Raw genomic sequence first — 15,389 nt, forward strand, 5'->3', positions numbered from 1 at the left:
GTTGATCTGTCCAAACTTGCATATGATCACCTTAGCTGGAAAGGAGCAAGGAGTCTCTGCATAGAGAGAGGTTTGAGTGTAGGGAAGAATCCTTCCTTGGAATTGTTACTTAACATGCTTAGAGAACAGGATAAGGCTAAAAGTGCCCCATCTGTTGAAAAAGTAGCTAATGGTTCCCAATCTGATCCAGGGACTCCCCCAGGAAAAGATTCAGGAAATAAACTTCCTAGCCTGCCCATTACTAGACAGTCTAGCATAGTTGGTACTGAGGTGGAGTCACATCATACAGATGGTGTGCTCTCATATTACACTGTCAGCCAAGCTGTTAGGGTGCCCTCTGTAAGGGACAGGTCTCCTTCTGTCCATTCTCATCATACTTCTGTCTCAAGACATGTCCCTCCCACCCACCCTGATGAAAAGGAGCTCAATAGATTGAGAGTGGAACAAACCAGACTGAAGCTCAAGAAGCAACAGCTGGATTTGGAGAGACAGACTTTAGAAGTAGAGAAGGAGAGACAGAAACTGGGTTTAGAAACCCATGGTGGCAGCAGCAGTATTCCCCATAGTCATCCTGCAAAAGAGCATGATTCCAGGAATCTGCATAAGATAGTTCCCCCTTATAAGGAGGGGGATGACATTAACAAGTGGTTTGCTGCACTTGAGAGGGCCTGTGCTGTACAGGATGTCCCTCAAAGGCAGTGGGCTGCTTTCCTATGGCTTTCATTTAGTGGAAAGGGTAGGGATAGGCTCCTTACTGTGAAAGAAAGTGATGCCAATAATTTTACAGTTCTTAAGAATGCACTCCTGGATGGTTATGGCTTAACCACTGAACAATACAGGATAAAGTTCAGAGAGACCAAAAAGGAGTCTTCACAAGACTGGGTTAATTTCATTGACCATTCAGTGAAGGCCTTGGAGGGATGGTTACATGGCAGTAAAGTTACTGATTATGACAGCCTGTATAACTTGATCCTGAGAGACCATATTCTTAATAATTGTGTGTCTGATTTGTTGCACCAGTACCTGGTAGACTCTGATCTGACCTCTCCCCAAGAATTGGGAAAGAAGGCAGACAAATGGGTCAGAACAAGGGTGAACAGAAAAGTTCATACAGGGGGTGACAAAGATGGCAATAAGAAGAAAGATGGTGAAAAATCTCAAGATAAGCATGGGGATAAGGGTAAAACCAAAGATCCCACTTCAAATCTTAAACACTCTTCAGAGGGTGGGGATAAAACTAATTCTTCCTCTTCTTCTCAACCTGCACACATTAAAAAGCCTTGGTGCTTTGTGTGTAAAAACAGAGGCCATAGGCCAGGGGATAAGTCCTGTCCAGGTAAACCCCCTGAGCCTACCACCACTAATACATCAAGCTCTAGTGCCCCTAGCAGTAGTGGTACTAGTGGTGGGACTGCTGGCAACAGTCAAGCAAAGGGTGTAGTTGGGTTCACTTATGGGTCCATCATAGAAACTGGGGTAGTCAGTCCCAAGACAGTTTCTGTCACACCTAGTGGCATTGGCCTTGCCACACTGGCTGCTTGTCCCCTTACAATGGATAAGTACAGGCAGACAGTTTCAATAAATGGTGTTGAGGCCTTGGCCTACAGAGACACAGGTGCCAGTATCACTTTGGTGACTGAAAACCTAGTGCATCCTGAACAACACATCATTGGCAACAGTATAAGATTATTGATGTCCATAACTCCACTAAGTTTCTTCCCTTAGCTATAATTCAGTTTAGTTGGGGTGGAGTTACTGGCCCTAAGCAGGTGGTGGTATCACCTAGCTTACCTGTAGACTGTCTCTTAGGTAATGACCTAGAGGCCTCAGGTTGGGCTGATGTAGAGTTTTATGCCCATGCAGCCATGCTGGGCATCCCAGAGGAATTGTTCCCTCTCATTTCTACTGAAATGAAAAAGCAAAGGAGAGAAGGCCTGAAAACTCAGGATCCCTCTCCATCAACAGGTAAAAAGGGTATCACAGTATCCCCTAACCACCCTGCCATTCAGGATACCATTCCTGTGGTGGGAGAAACCTCTCCTGGGGTGGCACCTGTTCCAAGGGAATCATCAGCTGGCAAAGCTGTACTCCCTGAGGTAGAAGTACCTCTCTGTGGGATAACAAACATTGGTGACAAAAAGAGCACAATTTTTGTTAACATGGAGCATCCCTCCAACCCTCCCAGAGAAACTTTAGTGCAGAAACTCTGCACTGCCTCACAACACTTAGGACAGCATCCCTGCCCTAGTGTGGAGCTCATAGGACAGCATCCCTGCCCTGCTCCAACCCAAGAGAAACAGCATCCCTGTTCTCTCTTCCATCCATATGGACAATGTTTTTGCCCAGCTATGGCTTTTCTGAGACAGCATCCCTGTCTGGCATTTCCATCACTACAAATAGGTTCAGTGGGCAATTCCCACTGCTCTAAACTAAAACTTACTGATAGAAACTCTGAAAATACATCTTCACATTGTTGCTTAGCTAAAAAACTTCAAACAGGGTGGTTTACATCCCCACAGGGAAGTAACCATATAGTGGATGATAAAGGGAGTAACCAGTCTATTGCAGAGCTACTCTCTACTTATCACCACTTAGACAATAAAGTCTCAACTGGCCAAGGTTAGCCTTATTGTCCTTCGTTTGGGGGGGGTTGTGTGAGAAAGTAGCCTCTTTCTAGCCTTGTTACCCCCACTTTGGGCCTGTTTGTGAGTGTATGTCAGGGTGTTTTCACTGTCTCACTGGTATCCTGCTTGCCAGGGCCCAGTGCTCATAGTTAAAACCCTATGTTTTCAGTATGTTTGTTATGTGTCACTGGGACCCTGCTAGCCAGGACCCCAGTGCTCATAAGGTTGTGGCCTATATGTATGTGTTCCCTGTGTGATGCCTAACTGTCTCACTGAGGCTCTGCAAACCAGAACCTCAGTGGTTATGCTCTCTCTTTACAAATTGTCACTAACAGGCTAGTGACCAATGTTGCCAATTTACATTGGCATACTGGAACACCCTTATAATTCCCTAGTATATGGTACTGAGGTACCCAGGGTATTGGGGTTCCAGGAGATCCCTATGGGCTGCAGCATTTCTTTTGCCACCCATAGGGAGCTCTGACAATTCTTACACAGGCCTGCCACTGCAGCCTGAGTGAAATAACGTCCACGTTATTTCACAGCCATTTTACACTGCACTTAAGTAACTTATAAGTCACCTATATGTCTAACCTTTACCTGGTAAAGGTTGGGTGCTAAGTTACTTAGTGTGAGGGCACCCTGGCACTAGCCAAGGTGCCCCCACATTGTTCAGGGCCAATTCCCCGGACTTTGTGAGTGCGGGGACACCATTACATGCGTGCACTACGTATAGGTCACTACCTATATGTAGCTTCACAATGGTAACTCCGAATATGGCCATGTAACATGTCTATGATCATGGAATTGCCCCCTCTATACCATCCTGGCATAGTTGGCACAATCCCATGATCCCAGTGGTCTGTAGCACAGACCCTGGTACTGCCAAACTGCCTTTCCCGGGGTTTCACTGCAGCTGCTGCTGCTGCCAACCCCTCAGACAGGCATCTGCCCTCCTGGGGTCCAGCCAGGCCTGGCCCAGGATGGCAGAACAAAGGACTTCCTCTGAGAGAGGGTGTTACACCCTCTCCCTTTGGAAAATGGTGTGAAGGCAGGGGAGGAGTAGCCTCCCCCAGCCTCTGGAAATGCTTTCATGGGCACATTTGGTGCCCATTTCTGCATAAGCCAGTCTACACCGGTTCAGGGACCCCTTAGCCCTGCTCTGGTGCGAAACTGGACAAAGGAAAGGGGAGTGACCACTCCCCTGACCTGTACCTCCCCTGGGAGGTGCCCAGAGCTCCTCCAGTGTGCTCCAGACCTCTGCCATCTTGGAAACAGAGGTGCTGCGGGCACACTGGACTGCTCTGAGTGGCCAGTGCCATCAGGTGACGTCAGAGACTCCTCCTGATAGGCTCCTTCAGGTGTTGCTAGCCTATCCTCTCTCCTAGGTAGCCAAACCCTCTTGTCTGGCTATTTAGGGTCTCTGTCTCTTGGGATTCCTTAGATAACGAATGCAAGAGCTCATCCGAGTTCCTCTGCATCTCTCTCTTCACCTTCTGCCAAGGAATCGACTGCTGACCGCGCTGGAAGCCTGCAAAACTGCAACATAGTAGCAAAGACGACTACTGCAACTCTGTAACGCTGATCCTGCCGCCTTCTCGACTGTTTTCCTGGTGGTGCATGCTGTGTGGGTAGTCTGCCTCTTCTCTGCACTAGAAGCTCCGAAGAAATCTCCTGTGGGTCGACGGAATCGTCCCCCTGCAACCGCAGGCACCAAAGAACTGCATCACCGGTACCTTGGGTCTCCTCTCAGCACAACGAGCGAGGTCCTTTGAATCCAGCAACTCTGTCCAAGTGACTCCCACAGTCCAGTGACTCTTCAGTCCAAGTTTGGTGGAGGTAAGTCCTTGCCTCCCCACGCCAGACTGCATTGTTGGAAACTGCGACTTTTGCAGCTACTCCGGCCTCCATGCACTTCCGGCGGAAATCCTTTGTGCACAGTCCAGCCTGGGTCCACGGCACTCTAACCTGCATTGCACGACCTCCTAAGTTGTTCTCCGGCGACGTGGGACTCCTTTGTGCGACTTCGGGTGAGCACCTTTTCACGCATCCTCGTAGTGCCTGTTTCTGGCACTTCTCCGGGTGCTGCCTGCTGCTGAGAGGGCTCCTTGTCTTGCTCGACGTCCCCTCTGTCCCCTGACGCAATTTGCGACATCCTGGTCCCTCCTGGGCCACAGCAGCATCCAAAAACCCTTACCGCACGATTTGCAGCTAGCAAGGCTTGTTGGCGGTCTTTCGGCGGGAAAACACTTCTGCACGACTCTCCATGGCGTGAGGGATCCGTTCTCCAAAGGGGAAGTCTCTAGCCCTTGTCGTTCTTGCAGAAACCTACGCTTCTACTGTCCAGTAGCGCATCTTTGCACCCACAGCTGGCATTTCCTGGGCATCTGCCCATCTCCGACTTGCTTGTGACTTTTGGACTTGGTCCCCTTGTTCCACAGGTACCCTCGACTGGAAATCCATCGTTGTTGCATTGTTGGTTTGTGTCTTTCCTGCAGAATTCCCCTATCACGACTTCTATGTCCTTTGGGGAACTTTAGTGCACTTTGCACTCACTTTTCAGGGTCTTGGGGTGGGCTATTTTTCTAACCCTTACTATTTTCTAATAGTCTCAGCGACCCTCTACAAGGTCACATAGGTTTGGGGTCCATTCGTGGTTCGCATTCCACTTTTGGAGTATATTGTTTGTGTTGCCCCTATCCCTATGTGTCTCCATTGCATCCTATTGTAACTATACATTGTTTGCACTGTTTTCTAATACTATTACTGCATATTTTGGTATTGTGTACATATATCTTGTGTATATTTGCTATCCTCATACTGAGGGTACTCACTGAGATACTTTTGGCATATTGTCATAAAAATAAAGTACCTTTATTTTTATTATATCTGTGTATTGTGTTTTCTTATGATATTGTGCATATGACACTAAGTGGTACTGTAGGAGCTTCACTCGTCTCCTAGTTCAGCCTAAGCTGCTCTGCTAAGCTACCATTATCTATCAGCCTATGCTGCTAGACACCCTATACACTAATAAGGGATAACCGTGCCTGGTGCAAGGTGTAAGTACCCCTTGGTACTCACTACAAGCCAGTCCAGCCTCCTACATTGGTTGTGAAGCGGTGGGATAAGTGCTTTGAGACTACTTACCACTCTTGTCATTGTACTTTTCATAAGAGAAAAATATACAAAACAAGTTCAGTGTGTGTACACATAACTAAAATTTTTGCATTTCCTCTTTTCACTCTTTTCTAAAGTGCTGAAAAGTACTTCTAAAACTTTCAAAAAGTTCTAAAAAGTTTTAAAAGTTTTTTTCTCTGTCTTTCTAAAAGCTCTGACAAACTTTTTTTTTTCTCTTTTTCTATCACTTTAACTCTCTCTAAAAATGTCTGGCACAGGCCAAAATGTTGATCTGTCCAAACTTGCATATGATCACCTTAGCTGGAAAGGAGCAAGGAGTCTCTGCATAGAGAGAGGTTTGAGTGTAGGGAAGAATCCTTCCTTGGAATTGTTACTTAACATGCTTAGAGAACAGGATAAGGCTAAAAGTGACCCATCTGTTGAAAAAGTAGCTAATGGTTCCCAATCTGATCCAGGGACTCCCCCAGGAAAAGATTCAGGAAAGAAACTTCCTAGCCTGCCCATTACTAGACAGTCTAGCATAGTTGGTACTGAGGTGGAGTCACATCATACAGATGGTGTGCTCTCACATTACACTGTCAGCCAAGCTGTTAGGGTGCCCTCTGTAAGGGACAGGTCTCCTTCTGTCCATTCTCATCATACTTCTGTCTCAAGACATGTCCCTCCCACCCACCCTGATGAAAAGGAGCTCAATAGATTGAGAGTGGAACAAACCAGACTGAAGCTCAAGAAGCAACAGCTGGATTTGGAGAGACAGACTTTAGAAGTAGAGAAGGAGAGACAGAAACTGGGTTTAGAAACCCATGGTGGCAGCAGCAGTATTCCCCATAGTCATCCTGCAAAAGAGCATGATTCCAGGAATCTGCATAAGATAGTTCCCCCTTATAAGGAGGGGGATGACATTAACAAGTGGTTTGCTGCACTTGAGAGGGCCTGTGCTGTACAGGATGTCCCTCAAAGGCAGTGGGCTGCTTTCCTATGGCTTTCATTTAGTGGAAAGGGTAGGGATAGGCTCCTTACTGTGAAAGAAAGTGATGCCAATAATTATACAGTTCTTAAGAATGCACTCCTGGATGGTTATGGCTTAACCACTGAACAATACAGGATAAAGTTCAGAGAGACCAAAAAGGAGTCTTCACAAGACTGGGTTGATTTCATTGACCATTCAGTGAAGGCCTTGGAGGAATGGTTACATGGCAGTAAAGTTACTGATTATGACAGCCTGTATAACTTGATCCTGAGAGACCATATTCTTAATAATTGTGTGTCTGATTTGTTGCACCAGTACCTGGTAGACTCTGATCTGACCTCTCCCCAAGAATTGGGAAAGAAGGCAGACAAATGGGTCAGAACAAGGGTGAACAGAAAAGTTCATACAGGGGGTGACAAAGATGGCAATAAGAAGAAAGATGGTGAAAAATCTCAAGATAAGCATGGGGATAAGGGTAAAACCAAAGATCCCACTTCAAATCTTAAACACTCTTCAGAGGGTGGGGATAAAACTAATTCTTCCTCTTCTTCTCAACCTGCACACATTAAAAAGCCTTGGTGCTTTGTGTGTAAAAACAGAGGCCATAGGCCAGGGGATAAGTCCTGTCCAGGTAAACCCCCTGAGCCTACCACCACTAATACATCAAGCTCTAGTGCCCCTAGCAGTAGTGGTACTAGTGGTGGGACTGCTGGCAACAGTCAAGCAAAGGGTGTAGTTGGGTTCACTTATGGGTCCATCATAGAAACTGGGGTAGTCAGTCCCAAGACAGTTTCTGTCACACCTAGTGGCATTGGCCTTGCCACACTGGCTGCTTGTCCCCTTACAATGGATAAGTACAGGCAGACAGTTTCAATAAATGGTGTTGAGGCCTTGGCCTACAGAGACACAGGTGCCAGTATCACTTTGGTGACTGAAAACCTAGTGCATCCTGAACAACACATCATTGGACAACAGTATAAGATTATTGATGTCCATAACTCCACTAAGTTTCTTCCCTTAGCTATAATTCAGTTTAGTTGGGGTGGAGTTACTGGCCCTAAGCAGGTGGTGGTATCACCTAGCTTACCTGTAGACTGTCTCTTAGGTAATGACCTAGAGGCCTCAGGTTGGGCTGATGTAGAGTTTTATGCCCATGCAGCCATGCTGGGCATCCCAGAGGAATTGTTCCCTCTCATTTCTACTGAAATGAAAAAGCAAAGGAGAGAAGGCCTGAAAACTCAGGATCCCTCTCCATCAACAGGTAAAAAGGGTATCACAGTATCCCCTAACCACCCTGCCATTCAGGATACCATTCCTGTGGTGGGAGAAACCTCTCCTGGGGTGGCACCTGTTCCAAGGGAATCATCAGCTGGCAAAGCTGTACTCCCTGAGGTAGAAGTACCTCTCTGTGGGATAACAAACATTGGTGACAAAAAGAACACAATTTTTGTTAACATGGAGCATCCCTCCAACCCTCCCAGAGAAACTTTAGTGCAGAAACTCTGCACTGCCTCACAACACTTAGGACAGCATCCTTGCCATAGTGTGGAGCTCATAGGACAGCATCCCTGCCCTGCTCCAACCCAAGAGAAACAGCATCCCTGTTCTCTCTTCCAGCCATATGGACAAAGTTTTTGCCCAGCTATGGCTTTTCTGAGACAGCATCCCTGTCTGGCATTTCCATCACTACAAATAGGTTCAGTGGGCAATTCCCACTGCTCTAAACTAAAACTTACTGATAGAAACTCTGAAAATACATCTTCACATTGTTGCTTAGCTAAAAAACTTCAAACAGGGTGGTTTACATCCCCACAGGGAAGTAACCATATAGTGGATGATAAAGGGAGTAACCAGTCTATTGCAGAGCTACTCTCTACTTATCACCACTTAGACAATAAAGTCTCAACTGGCCAAGGTTAGCCTTATTGTCCTTCGTTTGGGGGGGGTTGTGTGAGAAAGTAGCCTCTTTCTAGCCTTGTTACCCCCACTTTGGGCCTGTTTGTGAGTGTATGTCAGGGTGTTTTCACTGTCTCACTGGTATCCTGCTTGCCAGGGCCCAGTGCTCATAGTCAAAACCCTATGTTTTCAGTATGTTTGTTATGTGTCACTGGGACCCTGCTAGCCTGGACCCCAGTGCTCATAAGGTTGTGGCCTATATGTATGTGTTCCCTGTGTGATGCCTAACTGTCTCACTGAGGCTCTGCTAACCAGAACCTCAGTGGTTATGCTCTCTCTTTACAAATTGTCACTAACAGGCTAGTGACCAATGTTACCAATTTACATTGGCATACTGGAACACCCTTATAATTCCCTAGTATATGGTACTGAGGTACCCATGGTATTGGGGTTCCAGGAGATCCCTATGGGCTGCAGCATTTCTTTTGCCACCCATAGGGAGCTCTGACAATTCTTACACAGGCCTGCCACTGCAGCCTGAGTGAAATAACGTCCACGTTATTTCACAGCCATTTTACACTGCACTTAAGTAACTTATAAGTCACCTATATGTCTAACCTTTACCTGGTGGAGGTTGGGTGCTAAGTTACTTAGTGTGAGGGCACCCTGGCACTAGCCAAGGTGCCCCCACATTGTTCAGGGACAATTCCCCGGACTTTGTGAGTGCGGGGACACCATTACATGCGTGCACTACATATAGGTCACTACCTATATGTAGCTTCACAATGGTAACTCCGAATATGGCCATGTAACATGTCTATGATCATGGAATTGCCCCCTCTATACCATCCTGGCATAGTTGGCACAATCCCATGATCCCAGTGGTCTGTAGCACAGACCCTGGTACTGCCAAACTGCCTTTCCCGGGGTTTCACTGCAGCTGCTGCCAACCCCTCAGACAGGCATCTGCCCTCCTGGGGTCCAGCCAGGCCTGGCCCAGGATGGCAGAACAAAGGACTTCCTCTGAGAGAGGGTGTTACACCCTCTCCCTTTGGAAAATGGTGTGAAGGCAGGGGAGGAGTAGCCTCCCCCAGCCTCTGGAAATGCTTTCATGGGCACATTTGGTGCCCATTTCTGCATAAGCCAGTCTACACCGGTTCAGGGACCCCTTAGCCCTGCTCTGGCGCGAAACTGGACAAAGGAAAGGGGAGTGACCACTCCCCTGACCTGTACCTCCCCTGGGAGGTGCCCAGAGCTCCTCCAGTGTGCTCCAGACCTCTGCCATCTTGGAAACAGAGGTGCTGCGGGCACACTGGACTGCTCTGAGTGGCCAGTGCCATCAGGTGACGTCAGAGACTCCTCCTGATAGGCTCCTTCAGGTGTTGCTAGCCTATCCTCTCTCCTAGGTAGCCAAACCCTCTTGTCTGGCTATTTAGGGTCTCTGTCTCTTGGGATTCCTTAGATAACGAATGCAAGAGCTCATCCGAGTTCCTCTGCATCTCTCTCTTCTCCTTCTGCCAAGGAATCGACTGCTGACCGCGCTGGAAGCCTGCAAAACTGCAACATAGTAGCAAAGACGACTACTGCAACTCTGTAACGCTGATCCTGCCGCCTTCTCTACTGTTTTCCTGGTGGTGCATGCTGTGGGGGTAGTCTGCCTCCTCTCTGCACTAGAAGCTCCGAAGAAATCTCCCGTGGGTCGACGGAATCGTCCCCCTGCAACCGCAGGCACCAAAGAACTGCATCACCGGTACCTTGGGTCTCCTCTCAGCACGACGAGCGAGGTCCCTTGAATCCAGCAACTCTGTCCAAGTGACTCCCACAGTCCAGTGACTCTTCAGTCCAAGTTTGGTGGAGGTAAGTCCTTGCCTCCCCACGCCAGACTGCATTGTTGGAAACTGCGACTTTTGCAGCTACTCCGGCCTCCGTGCACTTCCGGCGGAAATCCTTTGTGCACAGTCCAGCCTGGGTCCACGGCACTCTAACCTGCATTGCACGACCTCCTAAGTTGTTCTCCGGCGACGTGGGACTCCTTTGTGCGTCTTCGGGTGAGCACCGTTTCATGCATCCTCGTAGTGCCTGTTTCTGGCACTTCTCTGGGTGCTGCCTGCTGCTGAGAGGACTCCTTGTCTTGCTCGACGTCCCCTCTGTCCCCTGACGCAATTTGCAACATCCTGGTCCCTTCTGGGCCACAGCAGCATCCAAAAACCCTTACCGCACGATTTGCAGCTAGCAAGGCTTGTTGGCGGTCTTTCGGCGGGACAACACTTCTGCACGACTCTCCACGGCGTGAGGGGTCCGTCCTCCAAAGGGGAAGTCTCTAGCCCTTGTCGTTCTTGCAGAAACCTACGCTTCTACTGTCCAGTAGCAGCATCTTTGCACCCACAGCTGGCATTTCCTGGGCATCTGCCCATCTCCGACTTGCTTGTGACTTTTGGACTTGGTCCCCTTGTTCCACAGGTACCCTCGACTGGAAATCCATCGTTGTTGCATTGTTGGTTTGTGTCTTTCCTGCAGAATTCCCCTATCACGACTTCTATGTCCTTTGGGGAACTTTAGTGCACTTTGCACTCACTTTTCAGGGTCTTGGGGTGGGCTATTTTTCTAACCCTTACTATTTTCTAATAGTCCCAGTGACCCTCTACAAGGTCACATAGGTTTGGGGTCCATTCGTGGTTCGCATTCCACTTTTGGAGTATATGGTTTGTGTTGCCCCTATCCCTATGTGTCTCCATTGCATCCTATTGTAACTATACATTGTTTGCACTGTTTTCTAATACTATTACTGCATATTTTGGTATTGTGTACATATATTTTGTGTATATTTGCTATCCTCATACTGAGGGTACTCACTCAGATACTTTTGGCATATTGTCATAAAAATAAAGTACCTTTATTTTTAGTATATCTGTGTATTGTGTTTTCTTATGATATTGTGCATATGACACTAAGTGGTACTGTAGGAGCTTCACTCGTCTCCTAGTTCAGCCTAAGCTGCTCTGCTAAGCTACCATTATCTATCAGCCTATGCTGCTAGACACCCTATACACTAATAAGGGATAACTGGGCCTGGTGCAAGGTGTAAGTACCCCTTGGTACTCACTACAAGCCAGTCCAGCCTCCTACAACAGGGCAAAGACCGCCATAGCAAAGCACCGCTGAACAGGGCAAAGACCGCCATGTCAAAGCACCGCTGAATAGGGCATGCACCGTGTAGGAATGAATGGACCGCCACATCAGGCATCCTTATCCCATGTGCAGCTGGGACAGTCACAGGACAGGAACTTTCACGGGGAGACTCATCCAGTCTGGGCACCAGTCCCCCTCCAGAACCAGCGGTTACCTGCATCTACTTGAGAGACTGTGGCTTTGCACTCCCCAGGATGGCACAGTGGGCAAACCACCCACTGTAGAGACTTGAGAGACTGTGGCTTTGCACTCCCCAGGATGGCACAGTTGGCAAACCACCCAATGTAGAGACTTGTGAGACTGTGGCTTTGCACTCCCCAGGATGGCACAGTGGGCAAACCACCCACTGTAGAGACTTGTGAGACTGTGGCTTTGCACTCCCCAGGATGGCACAGTGGGCAAACCACCCACTGTAGAGACTTGAGAGACTGTGGCTTTGCATTCCCCAGGATACGTCAATGGGCATGGAGCCCCGTCGTGGATCTGGCTTCGTATTCATGTGGCTGAGGTGCCCCCCCTACCCTTCCCCCTGAGGTGCCTGTAGTGTTTCTATCTGATGCCCCGGCAGTGTACTCTCCGATTTTGGTCAGGTATCTATTGTGGGCCTCACCCATGCATTTTTGGACTGTTGGTGCACGGACATTGTTGTGTACATATCTGCACTACTTCTCGGATTGTATGTGTAAATAAGAGTGATTTAGAGATATATATCTGTATATTTTTGTATGAAATGTATATTGGCACATTACAATGTTTGCCCGAATTTCGCATTGTCTTTGCATTCTTCCGGGGGGATTGTGGGTTGTTAATGTTATTTTTGTGACTGCATTGGTGTGTATTATGTATAATGCAAGGGTGGGGGTGTTTGGTGGGTGTCCCCCTGACTTTTGCCTCCCCCCTCCCCCGTGTCGTAGATGCTGTACTCACCGGTATCTTCTGCGCCTACGTAGCTGTTGGTCGTAAAGGAGCAGAAAGACAAGGGCAGGGAATATTTGTAATTCCGGCTCCATGGTGTCCTCGTTCCTCGTGGGATGTGTTCAGGTGAGCGTTTTCCCATTACAGAAACTGTTTCCGCCGTGTTTTTATCCACGGTGAATCCGCCCCGGAAAAGGTGGCGGATTGGCGGGTTGTAATAGTGTGGGCGGTACATTGGCTCCTGCCTGTCTGTTGGCGGTAACCACTGCGCTGCTTGTCTGTACCGCCGTGGCGGGCGGTGTGTTAAAGTGGCTGTCTTTATTGGCGGTTTCCGTCAGGGTCGTAATTCAATTTTTTTGTCCGCCGGCCTGTTTGCGGTATTACCGCACCTTTAACACCGTCCGCCAGGGTTGTAATGACCCCCATGGTCTGGGAGTTTGTCAAAAACGAACTCCACAGCTCAATATTGGCTACACTGAATACTGGGAAGTTTGGTATCAAACGTCTCAGAATAATAAACCCACACTGATGCCAGTGTTGGATTTATTAAAAAATGCACACAGAGACCCTGTATTTTACCCAATTGTTCAGTGCAGGACTGACTGGTCTGTGCCAGCCTGCTGCTGAGAGACGAGTTTCTGACCCCATGTGGTGAGGGCCTTTGTGCTCTCTGAGGACAGAAACAAAAGCCTGCTCTGGGTGGGGTTGTTTCACACCTCCCCCCTGCAGGATCAGTAACACCTAGCAGTGAGCCTCAAAGGCTCAGGCTTCATGTTACAATGCTCCAGGGCACTCCAGCTAGTGGAGCTGCCCACCCCCTGGACACAGCCCCCACTTTTGGCGGCAAGTCCGGGGAGATAATGAGAAAAACAAGGAGGAGTCACCCACCAGTCAGGACAGCCCCTAAGGTGTCCTGAGCTGAGGTGACGCCTGCCTTTAGAAATCCTCCATCTTGGTTTTGGAGGATTCCCCCAATAGGAATAGGGATGTGCCCCCCACTCCACAGGGAGGAGGCACAAAGAGGCTGTAGCCACCCTCAGGGCCAGTAGCCATTGGCTTCTGCCTTCCCAGACCTAAACCCACCCCTAAATTGAGTATTTAGGGGCTCCCAGAACCGAGGAAGATAGATTCCTGCAACCTGAAGACGAAGAAGGACTGCTGACCTGAAGCCCTGCAGAGAAGACGGAGACACCAACTGCTTTGACCCCAGCCCTACCGGCCTGTCTCCCCACTTCAAGAAAAACTGCAACTGCGACGCGTCCCCCAGGGTCCAGCAACCTCTGAAGCCTCAGAGGACTACCCTGCATCTAAAAGGACCAAGAACTCCTGAGGACAGTGGCCGTGTTCCACAGAAACTGCAACTTTGCAACAAAGAAGCAACTTTTAAAGACCACACGTTTCCCGCCGGAAGCGTGAGACTTTCCACTCTGCACCCGACGCCCCTGGCTCGACCTGCGGAAAACCAACACTACACGGAGGACTCCCTGGCGACTGCGAGCCTGTGAGTAGCCAGAGTTGACCCCTCTGAGCCCCCACAGCGATGCCTGTAGAGGGAATCCAGAGGCTCCCCCTGACCACGCCTGCCTGCTTGAAAGAACCCGACGCCTGGGAAACACACTGCACCCGCAGCCCCCAGGACCTGAAGGATCCGACCTCCAGTGCAGGAGCGACCACCAGGTGGCCCTCTCCCTAGCCCAGGTGGTGGCTACTCCGAGGAGCCCCCCCCCTTGCCTGCCTGCACCGCTGAATAGACCCCTGGATCTCCCATTGAAACCTATTGCAAACCCAATGCCTGTTTGCACTCTGCACCCGGCCGCCCCCGTGCCGCTGAGGGTGTACTTTCTGTGCTGACTTGTGTGTCCCCCGGTGCCCTACAAAACCCCCCTGGTCTGCCCTCTGAAGTCACGGGTACTTACCTGCTGGCAGACTGGAACCGGGGCACCCCTATTTCCATTGAAGCCTATGTGTTTTGGGCACCACTTTGACCTCTGCACCTGACCGGCCCTGACCTGCTGGTGTGGTAACTTTGGGGTTGCCTTGAACCCCTAACAGGGGGTTACCTTGGACCCAACTTTGAACCCTGTAAGTGTTGTACTTTCCTGTGAACTTAACATTTACTTACCTCCCCCAGGAACTGTTGAATTTTGCACTGTGTCTAATTTTAAAATAGCTTACTGCCATTTTTTCCACAACTGTGCATGCTATTGTGATGATTCAAAGTTCCTAAGATACCTGAGTGAAATACCTTTCATTTAAAGTATTGTTTGTAAATCTTGAACCTGTGGTTCTTAAAATAAACTAAGAAAATATATTTTTCTATATAAAAACCTATTGGCCTGGAATTGTCTTTGAGTGTGTGTTCCTCATTTATTGCCTGTGTGTGTACAACAAATGCTTAGCACTGCCCTCTGATACGCTGTAGGAAAGTACCATCTTGCCTGGCATGTTACCCCCATATTTCACTGTATATATGTTGTTTTAGTTGTATGTGTCACTGGGACCTTGCCAGCCAGGGCCCCAGTGCTCATAAGTGTGCCCTGTATGTGTTACCTGTGTTATGACTAACTGTCTCACTGAGGCTCTGCTAACCAGAACCTCAGTGGTTCTGCTCTCTCATTTCTTTCCAAGTTGTCACTAACAGGCTAGTGACCAAT

The sequence above is a fragment of the Pleurodeles waltl genome, chromosome 7 (genome assembly GCF_031143425.1).
Source record: "Pleurodeles waltl isolate 20211129_DDA chromosome 7, aPleWal1.hap1.20221129, whole genome shotgun sequence".
NCBI lineage: Eukaryota > Metazoa > Chordata > Amphibia > Caudata > Salamandridae > Pleurodeles > Pleurodeles waltl.